This window comes from Macrobrachium rosenbergii, chromosome 55, assembly GCF_040412425.1.
Source record: "Macrobrachium rosenbergii isolate ZJJX-2024 chromosome 55, ASM4041242v1, whole genome shotgun sequence".
NCBI lineage: Eukaryota > Metazoa > Arthropoda > Malacostraca > Decapoda > Palaemonidae > Macrobrachium > Macrobrachium rosenbergii.
In genome coordinates this window covers 49,605,467-49,617,966 of record NC_089795.1, presented here as the reverse complement: position 1 = coordinate 49,617,966, position 12,500 = coordinate 49,605,467, and the positions used below count along the sequence as shown (strand labels likewise).

Sequence of the window (12,500 nt, the reverse complement as noted above, 5' to 3'; positions counted from 1 at the left end):
TTATAAAGAAATATTTTGCAAATAACTTTTAAAATGAAATAGTTGACAATTAACTTTTACAATTAAATATTTTGCAAATAAGTTTTACTATGAAATATTTTACATATAACTTTTACAATTAATTATTTTGCAAATAAGTTAACAATGGAATATTTTGCAAATAACTTTCCAATGGAATATTTTGCAAATAACTTTTGCAAGGACATTTTTTGCAAAATTTTTAATTTATATATTTTGCAAAAATATTTTACAATGAAATATTTTGCAAATAATTTTACAATGAAATATTTTGCAAATAAGTTTTACAATTAAATATTTTGCAAATAACTCTTACAATGAAATATTTTTCAAGTGACTTTTACAATGAAATATTTCGCAAATAAGTTTTACAATGAAATATTTTGCAAATAATTTTTACTATGAAATATTTTGCAAATAACTTTTATACCGAAATTTTCCAAGTCACTTTTTTAATTAAATATTTTGCAAATACTCTTATAACGAAATATTTTGCAAATAATTTTTACGATGAAATATGTTGCAAATAACCTTTACAATGAAATATCTTGCAAAGAGATTTTACTATGAATTTATGAAATATTCTGCAAATTATTTTTACAATGATATATTTTGCAATTAACTTTTACAACGAAATATTTTGCAAATAACTTTTACGACGAATGGTATTTATTTTATCAAATAACAAACACGACTTGACGTGCAAAAATTCACCATTTTTGGTAAATCATGCAAATGAATCCTATAACATTCCATACGCTACGATATAACCTTAAAGAACAAATAAACGACAAACAAGCAAAACTCATTATAATGAAACACAAATTCGCAGAAGACCAAGACGTCACACTGAGCGAATGACCAGCCAATTAGGACTTCTAAAAGCAGGACCATCTGACAATAAGAAATTCGCAGAACCGGCCAATCGCTCTGAAAGCATCCCAATTGTTTTGGCGAGAGACATCATCAACAGATCAACCAATAAGAATAAAGCACTATAGCGAATTCTTCTTTCTTATTTGGGGTTATGTACATGATCGCAGCCAAAAACAAGGGATTTCAGAGCAAAGCTTTTTCTTTTAATTTGTAAACATCCGAACACAGTCACAAGTCTAGAAGGAAGTCAAAAAATGTGTTTGATTTTTTTGGCACGCATGTCCAGCTACAAGATAAGCACATATCGAATGCGGATGATCTGTATGTATGTATGTATATATATATATACATATAATATATAATACAGTATGTTGTTTATATATTATATATATAAACAACATACTGTATATACAATGAGTCATGGAACTGAAGTCAAATTGGTATTCCATTCATGTGCCGTAAATCTTAATCATAAATAATCAAATCATAAATAAATACCTAAGTAAAAATTAGGAAGAATCGGTTAAAAGCTTATAGCCATACTCCAACTCAAAAGAATTTGTTGTGTATGTATCTAAGTAACAATGAAAATTTTGTAATGCCTTTCCCATAAATAATAATAATAATAATAAAAATAATAATAATAATAATAACAATAATGTTGATGATCTCAGAGCATATATACATCATGAACTTTGTCCGAAAGAAGCATGAATCCTCTTCCTTATAAATAATGAGAACACAAGATGACATCATCTCCGATTAGATTTCTCTCTCTCTCTCTCTCTCTCTCTCTCTCTCTCTCTCTCTCTCTCTCTCTCTCTCTCTCTCTCTCCTCGCGATATGCTAGGCGCAATCACCAATATTACAGTAATAATTGAAACAGCAACATTTCCTCATTATTTTCTCAATAATATCGGTTTATAAACGACATATGAATGCTGAAAATTACTAATGGTTTACGAAATGCAAAATTCTCTCTCTCTCTTGTCAGGATATTCAACACTAAAGGGATGAAATCAAATGTTAACCTAAATGTAAGGTGACCTCGGGTAACAAACAAAGACAAAACTGCCTGTGGTCCTTTTGAGGTCACTTGTACTTCAGTTCTCTCTCTCTCTCTCAGCACCAACACACACACACACACACACACACACACAAAACCAGCGCAAAGAAGCAAAAGAAGCGAAGACGAATCAACAATTGCCTCTAAGTGAATCACAGTGAAGTCAGGCGCCGCTACTACGTATACCTTTCAGCTCCCAAGTCCCGGATGTCCTCTAAAGGACCACAGGCAGTTTTGTCGTTGGTTGTTACCCCAGGTTACCTTATATTTAGGTATATAAGGTAACTTCGGGTTGTTATTTATGTAAAAAAGGTAAGCTCGGGCTGTTACCTGAGGTTACTTTATATCTAGGTTAACATTTGATTTCATCCCTTTAGTGTTGATTATCCTGACCACACACACACATAGAGAGAGAGAGAGAGAGAGAGAGAGAGAGAGAGAGAGAGAGAGAGAGATACAAAACCAGGGTGTTTTTTTATGTTCATATATTGTCTTGTTATTTTGTGAGAGAGAGAGAGAGAGAGAGAGAGAGAGAGAGAGAGAGAGAGAGAGAGAGAGAGAGAGAGAGATTTCGCACTGCGTAAACCATCAGTAATTTTCATCATTTGATGAGATATTTACAAACCTTGTGTTTCATGCATGTACAGTATGTATATATTATATACATAACCCACTGGCTTTGACAATTGCCTCATTAACTACATAACCTGGGTTCGATTCCCTGGTGAAACAAGAATGATGTAATGATGTAGACTCATTCTGCTAAAACCCAATGTACTTTTGCTGACCTAAGCAGTAGATTATGTACCTGGTAGGTAGCTGAGGGTGTGTGTTGTGTGTGTATACATAATAAAACACACGCGCTATTCACCGTAAGCCTACAGCCACCTGGCTCTTACAGTTCTACAACAGAAAATAAAAATAAATATAAAACACGGGCCATGACGTCACGCGGTACCCACAAAAAACCGAGACAGCGCCCGTTGTGTGAACCTGTTAAGGAATTAAATGTACAAATCACAGAACCTTCTTGGGGCAAACTTTAATGATGGGCTAAGCTTTGATTTACTGGAGGGTGAAAGTAGCAGCAGATACTGATCGAAATAAGAGAAGGAGGAAGAGATTTCTGCCATGAGACGAGAGTTAGAGAAGAGGAAAAAGAAGAAAATCATGCCAGGGCCATGAGACAAATATGGAAAGAAAATCTCAACAGGTCTTTACTAGGAGTCAATAATTTGTGGTAAAGTATGTCTTCATAGACTGGATCTATTCAAGGTATGCAAAGAAAATTTAACCTACAAGGAACAATGGATTATGCTAGTCTGTTAAATTTAGAGATTATACATATACTCACATATACTTTTTGTATGTATGTATGTATGTATGTATATATATATACATATATATGTGTGTATATATATACATATATATTAACTTTATCACATACACAATTGTTCTGTGCGTTAGTAGAATTACTAAAAGGACCTCATTCAAACTGGATGGTACCTAATGGATTCTTTTAAAACTCCTGAACCAATCCATCTCGAGGTCGAATAAATTAATTTTATCACATACACAATTGTTCTGTGCGTTAGTAGTATGATGGTATCTAATGGATTCTTTTAAAACTCCTGAACCAATCCATCTCGAGGTCAAATAAATTAACTTTATCACATACTAACATTATCACATACTAACGCACAGAACAATTGTGTATGTGATAAAGTTAATTTATTTGACCTCGAGATGGATTGTCTTCGGAGTTTTAAAAGAATCCATTAGATACCATCCAGTATGAATGAGTCCTTTAGTAATATATATATACATATATATATATATATATATATATATATATATATATATATATATATATATATTATATATATATATTACATATATATATATATATATATATATATATATATATATATATATATTATATATATATATATATATATATATATATATATATATATATATATATATATATATATATATATATATATCATATACTGTATATGAACTGACATATAGACATTTATTTATTGGTATACTTATCCTCGTTTTCAAATAGTCATCTTTTTATCTTCTTTTTTCCGTACTGGACTTCACTTGTAAAGGTCCCTTAACAAGATGACATTTCAGACTTAAATACGAATGTTTCCTGAGTTTTAATGATGATAATATTACTAGTGCAACTGATATCCCCCTACTACTACCACTACTACTACTACTACCATTATTATTATTATTATTATTATTATTATTATTTATTATTATTATTAATTTACATTTTTTCTACTTCTATGTTTTCCTTTATTTCAACCTTATCAAATTACATAATACAAAATAACTACGAACTAAATGTCTAATTTTTACTTTTAAGACTCATTTCTTACCATTATATCACTATCATCTTTAAAAAATAACACCAAATTCTACATAAATAAATTTGATCTCCAAGCCAGATGTCGTATAAAAGTTTACTTTTTGCCCGCATCTACAAATCAGCATGACACTGCATTGTAAAGCCGTAACGTCAGAAAAAAAAAATAATCTCCAAGACGACCATCTTTAAACATCTGAAAATTTACATACTTGAGAGATGTGGCAACGTGAAATCTTATATATGTTCTTTCGTAATGACATAATTTGAAAAACACCAGCAATTAGGGGACGCGAATTATTAGCCAAATTATTAGCCACATTCAGCTGGACGGATAATGACTTCAACAACGAGGTCCCATGTTCGTCTGGGAGGCGTACGAAATTGTATTAAAATTGCCCAGATGATAATAATTCCGGGCATGCGCAGAGGTTGGTTACACTGCCCGACGTCCCTGGGATGCATAACAGGACAGGAACAAGTCCCGGATCTATACCAGCTGTTGCTTATGCGCATTTCAACGGGTCTTCGTGCCTCTAATTACTCGTCTTCACCAGCCCTTGCAACCTCTCTCTCTCTCTCTCTCTCTCTCTCTCTCTCTCGTGTCTGCAAAACTGGAGCTAGAGTTACACAGTCGAAATCAGGGCGTCAGGTCATGGATTCAGGTCCTGAGTCTCTCTCTCTCTTTCTCTCTCTCCTCTGCAAGAGTTACACACTCGAAATAAGGGTGTCAGGTCAGGGATTCAGGCCCTGAATCTCTCTCTCTCTCTCGTTTACTTAACTAGAGCTAATGCTTCTATCCAGGGATCAGGGTGTCAGGTCATGGATTCATGCCCCCGCCCCCCCGTCTCTCTCTCTCTCTCTCTCTCTCTCTCTACAAAAGTAGATCTAGGGCGTCAGGTCAGGGATTTGGGCCCTCAACCTAAGGGCACCTTCCAGGACTTGCCCCGTTTCACCCTCGGAATCTAAAGCGTGACTTTAATGTAAAATATAAGATGTCAGTGAGATCACAATAATGATGTTCTCTAGCGACAAAACTCTCTCTCTCTCTCTCTCTCTCTCTCTCTCTCTCTCTCTTTTCTCTCTTCGTTCTTTGTTTTTCTCTTCTCTCTCTCTCGTTCTTTGTTTTTCTCTTCTTCTAGCTCTCTCTCTCTCTCTCTCTCTCTCTCTCTCTCTCTCTCTCTCTCTCTCTCTCTTCTTAATTATTCCCAAAATCGAAGACTCCGCCATTGCTGAAATATAAATGAAGACAAAAATAAAAATGCCTGAATGCCTGCAGTCGCGCGGTTGAATGCAGGCAGATGAGCGAACCCCAAGAAGAATTTGCGGTTTAATTATACGTCTCGGAAAATGAATCTCGCCTACATTTTATGCGATTCGATTCACGGAAAAAGTAGAAGAGTCCTCGTGAGGATGTCGAGCAATTGGAACATCAAATGTTCAAGAGTAGATGCTGCAATTGCTTTACTGCCCTAATATGATTCTCCTTGTATTTTAATCATTTACTTATAATTCTGTCTATTTGTTTATTAATTCGTTCATTTATTTTTTTTCTTTTTTAAGTGATTTCTTTCTGCATTTCTGTTACTTCTTTGTAATGAACACAATATTCTTTGGAAGCTTGAATCTCAAGTCAGCGGCACCTGTGGTGGGCTTGTTCCTTATGAATATAGGTTTTTCTTCTGAATAATAATAATAAATAATAATAATAATAATAATAATAATAATAATAATAATATTCTTTGAAGCCTGAATCTCAAGTCAATGGCCCTTTTGCTGGGCTTGTTCCATATGAATAGGGTTCTTCATAAAACTTCTGAATAAGAAGAGGTAGAAAAAGTTAAAACGTTAACTTTCACCATAAATCATGGATAGAAGAAACCAAGAAGGTGTCTCTCTCTCTTTCAAGAACACCCTGGACAACGGTAGATTTTCCTGTCCTTCGGGAGAAACGAGTTTTCTTCAGGTAACGTATATTTTGTGCAGGATCATGCAAATAACCTTTCGAGATTGAGACGTGATGAAGAAGAAGAAGAGGAAGAAGAAATAGGTGGAAGAAGGGAAGAGGAGGAGGAGGAGGAGGAGAGTTAAATTTTACTCAAAGAACTAGTGTGCATCAAGAAACTGGATTGGGGTCAGAGAGGAAATATATTTTCTGGGATTTGGGTCTGTCCATGAAATGTAGTTTCATCATCCAGGTTTTCTGAAATATTGCCCGGGACCTATGATCCCTTCTCAAAAGGTGATTCAGGTTAATGGGTTTTTAACATCGATGAAATAAAAGTTTATAACTTTCTGCATGCATACATACGTGCACACATATATGTATGTGTATAATATATATATATATATATATATATATATATATATATATATATATATATATATATATATATATATATATATATATATATATAAAATCACAGGTGACTAAAGAAACAGGCCATTTTCTACATTTGTCTTATCTTTATTCAACGTTTCGTAAAATTACCTTTATTACATCTTCTGTTCTGTCAATAAACATCATAAAATTATAAAACAATCTTAAAAAATTCAAAAAGAAGTATTTTAAGATTGTTTTATAATTGCATGATGTTTATTGACAGATTCCCAGAAGATTTAATAACGGTAATATTACGAAACGTCGGAATAAAGATAAGACAAATGTAGAAAACGGCCTGTTTCCTTAGTCACCTGTGATCTGATGTTGTCCTGGTTCTCACCATTCGCACCTTTGTTTATATATATATATATATATATATATATATATATATATATATATATATATATATATATATATATATATACATACATATACATACATATACTATATACTATATATATATATATATATATATATATATATATATATATACATACATACATACTTACTATATACTATATATATATATACATATATACATACATATATATACTATATATATATATATATATATATATATATATATATATATATATATATATATACATACATATATATATATATATATATATATATATATATATATATATATATATATATATACATATACTATATGTATATATATATATATATATATATATATATATATATATATATATATATATATATACATATGCACACGAATAAAATACCTCTCTCTCTAACACTCTTGCAATATATATATAGATATAGAAATGTACATAAAATATCACTCTCTGCAACACTATTACAATACTGTTTTAGTGTTTTATTTCACAATAAAACAAATATCTAGGAAGAAAAGTAGCCTGGGTTAACCAAACGAGCTAACACAACAAGGAATACAGAACACCTTGGTAAAATGAATGAGGATGATTTGAAGTATATGAAAGAGCATGATACTCTTTCAGGCAAGAATTAACAATAAATTAGTAAAAAAAAAACGAGTAGTGGGCTAATCTAAAATAAGAATAAAATAAACGACAGAGAGAGGATGGTACACACAAACACTGAATGGCCAAACCTCATAAAAACCACAATGCTGACTGAAACTGGTACCATGCAGTGACATATTTAATGAATCAGAGAAAGAAGAAGAAGAACAATAAAATATAAACAAAGCCAATCAATCAATCAATATTATTATTATTATTATTATTATTGGAGCACAAATATATTTAAAACTAAATCTCAACATAGAGCTTTCGGGAACCTGTTCGAAAGGTCTCTGTATAGATTTACTTTTAAATACATGTGTAACCATACACAACTACGGATTTGTTTCTCCATTTCAAGACTCATATTATTATTATTATTATTATTATTATTATTATTATTATTATTTATTCAGAAGACAAACCTTACTTATATTTAACAAGCTTCCAGAGAACAAGGTGTTCATTGAAAGAAATTACAGAAAATAATAGGAAATAGAGTGAGATGAATTAATAGATTAATAAATAAACAGGTAAAAATAATCCTGAACTAACAGACAAGTCGGCAGTATCTCTATACAAGTAAGCAGCACGCACTTCTGAGTGAAAAAATAAAATTCTTTTTAACCAGTTGGGAAACAAAAGATGTATGTATGTGTGCATGTACGTAGGTATGTATGTATGTATGTATATATATATATATACATATATATGTATATATATACACACACACAACAACTGGGACTTTCCACATGATATTTAAAAAATGTTAAGTCAATGAGGCGTAATATTCTGGAGGAAAGTGTTTGATTGGGGAAAACCACCGTAAAACTTCCAGTGGTTAGAAAATTTCCGGCGGAAAATTGTAAATGCTACAGACAAGGCCTGCTGTCTTATTGCAAAATTGGACCACTTTTTTTTTTTGTTTCAAGAACAATCAAGAGAGGGTAAAATAGCAGATAATGACTAAAAGTAGTCAACCAAGGAACTATAAAAATATATAAATTTTTTATTCCTATAATGTAACTGGTATAAGTTAACCAGCAAATGGGACTTCAGAAGTTCGCAGATGCAACGCATTACTATCCTAATACAATTATTCTCCTTGTATTTGAATAATTTACTTTCATTTTTATGTATATATTTATTGTTTCCTTAATTTATCTGTTTTTCAAATAACTGATCTCTCTCTGTGTTTCCCATTATCTACTGTTACTTCTTCTAATGAACACCATATTCTTGGGAAGCTTCAATTTTAAGTCAATGGCTCCTGCGGTGGCTTGTTCCATATGAATAGGGTTTATTTTCTAAACATAATAATAATAATAATAATAATAATAATAATAATAATAATAATAATAATAATAATAATGATAATAATAATAATAACCAAATGAAACTATCATAATTATTTAACAAACAAAATACCAGCAAAGGATCTATTTTTTTATACAATTTTGATAATTATGTCAACGAACCTTTTTCCGTTTCGCAAATGGGTAAGCTTCGATAAGGATATATTCATCTTTACAGTGCTATTATAGCATGTTTCCTTGCTAAGATATAAAATATCTTTATAATGGTACTACGGTAGGCTGTCTAACTAATATGCCAATAACTTTAAGCCTATGAATTGGAATTGGAATATAGAATTGAGGGCAAAGCCCAAGCGCTGGGACCTGTGAAATAATTCAGCATTTGAATGCGAAACTGAGAGTAAAGAAGAGTTGAAAGGTGTAACAGGAGGAAAACCTCGCAGTTGCACTATGAAACAATTGTTAGGAGAGGGTTGAGGAAAGTAAGATGGAAGAAAGACAATATGAACGGAGGTACAGTAAAAGGAATGAAAGGGATTGCAGCTAAGGGAAGGGACGCTGCAAGGAACTTCATCCTGTGAAGTGTATAACTTCGTAGTTACTTTTTCATTAAAACATAAATCAAACAAGAAATTGCCTATTATTTTTATAGTAAAATTTGGGTAGTAAATTATAAATAATTTCAGTCCCATGAATGTTATCTATAATTTTCAGCTTAAATGAGGCCAGCGCTTACTACTTCCACTAATATTTCAAAAACAGGAATTTAAGATTCGTGAATCAATTGCGGTACTTACTTTCAACTGCAAGGCTGGAAAACTGCCAACGCCTGGAAAGAAAGATAGGAATTAGCTTAAAAGGTTCTCGAATTATTCATGCGTGGAAAAGGCAAAACTGCTTTCGAGTTTCTTAATTCAATATGAGCAAAATCGACATGAATTGTAATAACAGTGGTGCATGTACGTATAAAAACATATTTAAGTATGTGTGTGTGTGTATGTATGTATGTATGTATGTATGTTTGTATAATATATACATATATATATATATATATATATATATATATATAATATATATATATATATATATATATATATATATATATATATAAAAGTGTATGATATATATATATATATATATATATATACACACACACACACACACACACACACACACACATATATATATATATATATATATATATATGTGTGTGTGTATGTGTGTGTGTAAGGATGTATTTATACATATATACACATGTAAATAAAATACAAATTTCATACTTTCCTATTACATACTTTCCTAATACATATCTCTAAGAGGGATATCTTTATTAACTTCCTTCTCACATATTAACATTCATACAATCCTAAAAAAAAAAAAAAAAAAAACAGAAATTCCAAGACCTCAAACAAGAAAAGGCACAAACAGTGTCTCACTTTCAATCATATTTTCACCGGAAACAAAACACCAAAAAAATAAATGATAAGTGGTCTCCTAGTAAAGTGTCATTATGCAGACACATTCCATCAATTAACTCGTAACTTTCTTTTTTTAACTCATCAAAGGAAGCCGCTTATCTCCTTCATCTGAGAGCTTTAGTTATTTTTTTTTCTTATCTTATATGAGACCCGGCAAGCTTTCGGGAAAACGGACCCCAAACACGCCATTCAGTGAACCCGAAATTGTTGAACCCTCAGATGCTAAAATGCAAATAAAATCCCGACGTTGATTCCCTAATAAAGAAAACCTGAAATCAACCCCTAACACCCCACCCGAAATCCCTACCCGCCCTCCAGGGGCCTCTTCTCAACCACCAACACCGTCCACCCCCTCTAACAAAAAAAAAAAGGGGTAAAAACTTTACCTATATGAACCAAATATGGAGATCTTGAAAGCATCTCTCTTCAACTCATAAGATACTTATCCTCACATCTGCTGAAATTAATGAAAAATCCGCATATAGACTGCTTCCTTCTTCTTCCTCCTTTTTGTATTCCTAAACCACCTCCTCACTCCTTCTGAATGCCCACAGAATAAAAAAAAAGGAAGAAAGAACTAAACCTACAAAAATCTCCCTCCCTCAGCTTTCGTGCGTTTTATGCAAAATCCGAACATAAAATTGACCAATGTCAGTCAATTTCGGTAGGTCAATTGAGCCCGCAGCTTCATCCATCGCTGGGCAGTCTCTGGACAGGCGCGATAGATAGAAATTTTCTACCGATAGACAGTTTTCTATCTATAGAAAAAGTTTTCTACCTATAGATAGAAAGTCTTCTTCCGATAGATAGAAAGGTTTCTACCGATAAACAGAAATTTTTCCAAGGTTCCTGCCGACAGATAGAAAGTATTCCACAGAAAGTATTTTACCGATAGACAGAAGATTTTCGATCGATAGATAGAAATTTTTTCAAGGTTTCTACCGATAGATAGAAAGTCTTCTACCAATAGACTGAAAGTTTTCTACCGACAGGTAGAAAATTTTCTACCGATAGATAGAGAGTTTTCTACCGATAGACAGAAAGTTTTCTACCGACAGATAGAAAGTTTTCTAAAAGATCCAATTATCTATTTTTACGAATACATTCTTTAACGAGAGGCGTGTCTCTCAGTCGGCTGGGATGGGATGTGGGCGGGATACGAGTAGGAGAGAGAGAGAGAGAGAGAGAGAGAGAGAGAGAGAGAGAGAGAGAGAGAGAGGGCTAGATTCTATCTGGTTTTGGGGGTAGGAAGGAGTTGGGGGGGGGGGCGACCAAGACCAGCAACCTCTCTTCCAAACAAACCGCCTTTATAAATATGGAGCTTTCATGAATGAAGTAACATTCTTGGTCGTACAGTGGCCTCCCATTCATTTGAGAAATTAGGGGGACGTGTGTGTGTGTGTGTGTGTGTGTGTGTGTGTGTGTGTGTGTGTGTGTGTGGGAGTAATGGGAAGGAGGGTGGGGGAGTGAATAACGAATTTAGAATGATGAAAGCTGCAGGGAAAAATTGTCAGAAAGCGTATAATAAAAAATTATAAAAAATTGTGTTTACTTAAAATTAAGGAAAGAAAACTCAAGATGGTGACAAGATTATCTGGAAATTAAAAGCTGGAAACTAAAATTAAAATTTGGAAACTACAAAAGGAAGAGAAAAGTTACATAAAAACTGAAAGTAAACATCAGAGAGAGAGAGAGAGAGAGAGAGAGAGAGAGAGAGAGAGAGAGAGAGAGAGAGAGAGAGATGGCTACAACCTTTCGGGGGGTTGGGATACCGAGAGCGAAAGTTGCCACGGTAAATGAAAAACGCCTCTCAGCTTGGGTGGTTAACTCTTTTCTCTCTCTCTCTCTCTCTCTTAAGAAAGCCGAGATTCCTGCAGGATTACCGAGCGATAACTACAAGTAACCTTGCAGGAATTTTCAATGGTACCGAGAGGAAGTAATGCGACTGTGCGCATGCTAAGTAA

At 32.7% G+C, this 12,500-nt stretch overlaps 1 protein-coding gene across 3 annotated transcripts in view; it reads right to left on the bottom strand.

Moving 5' to 3' along the window:
• The window catches only part of MESR3 (misexpression suppressor of ras 3), a 242,532-nt gene that overhangs the window by 35,659 nt on the left and 194,373 nt on the right, over positions 1-12,500 (bottom strand). For all 3 annotated transcript variants that reach the window (XM_067098455.1, XM_067098456.1, XM_067098458.1), the window contains one exon: positions 9,856-9,887. The gene's annotated coding sequence lies outside the window, so the exon portion shown is untranslated. The remainder of the gene's footprint in view (positions 1-9,855; positions 9,888-12,500) is intronic.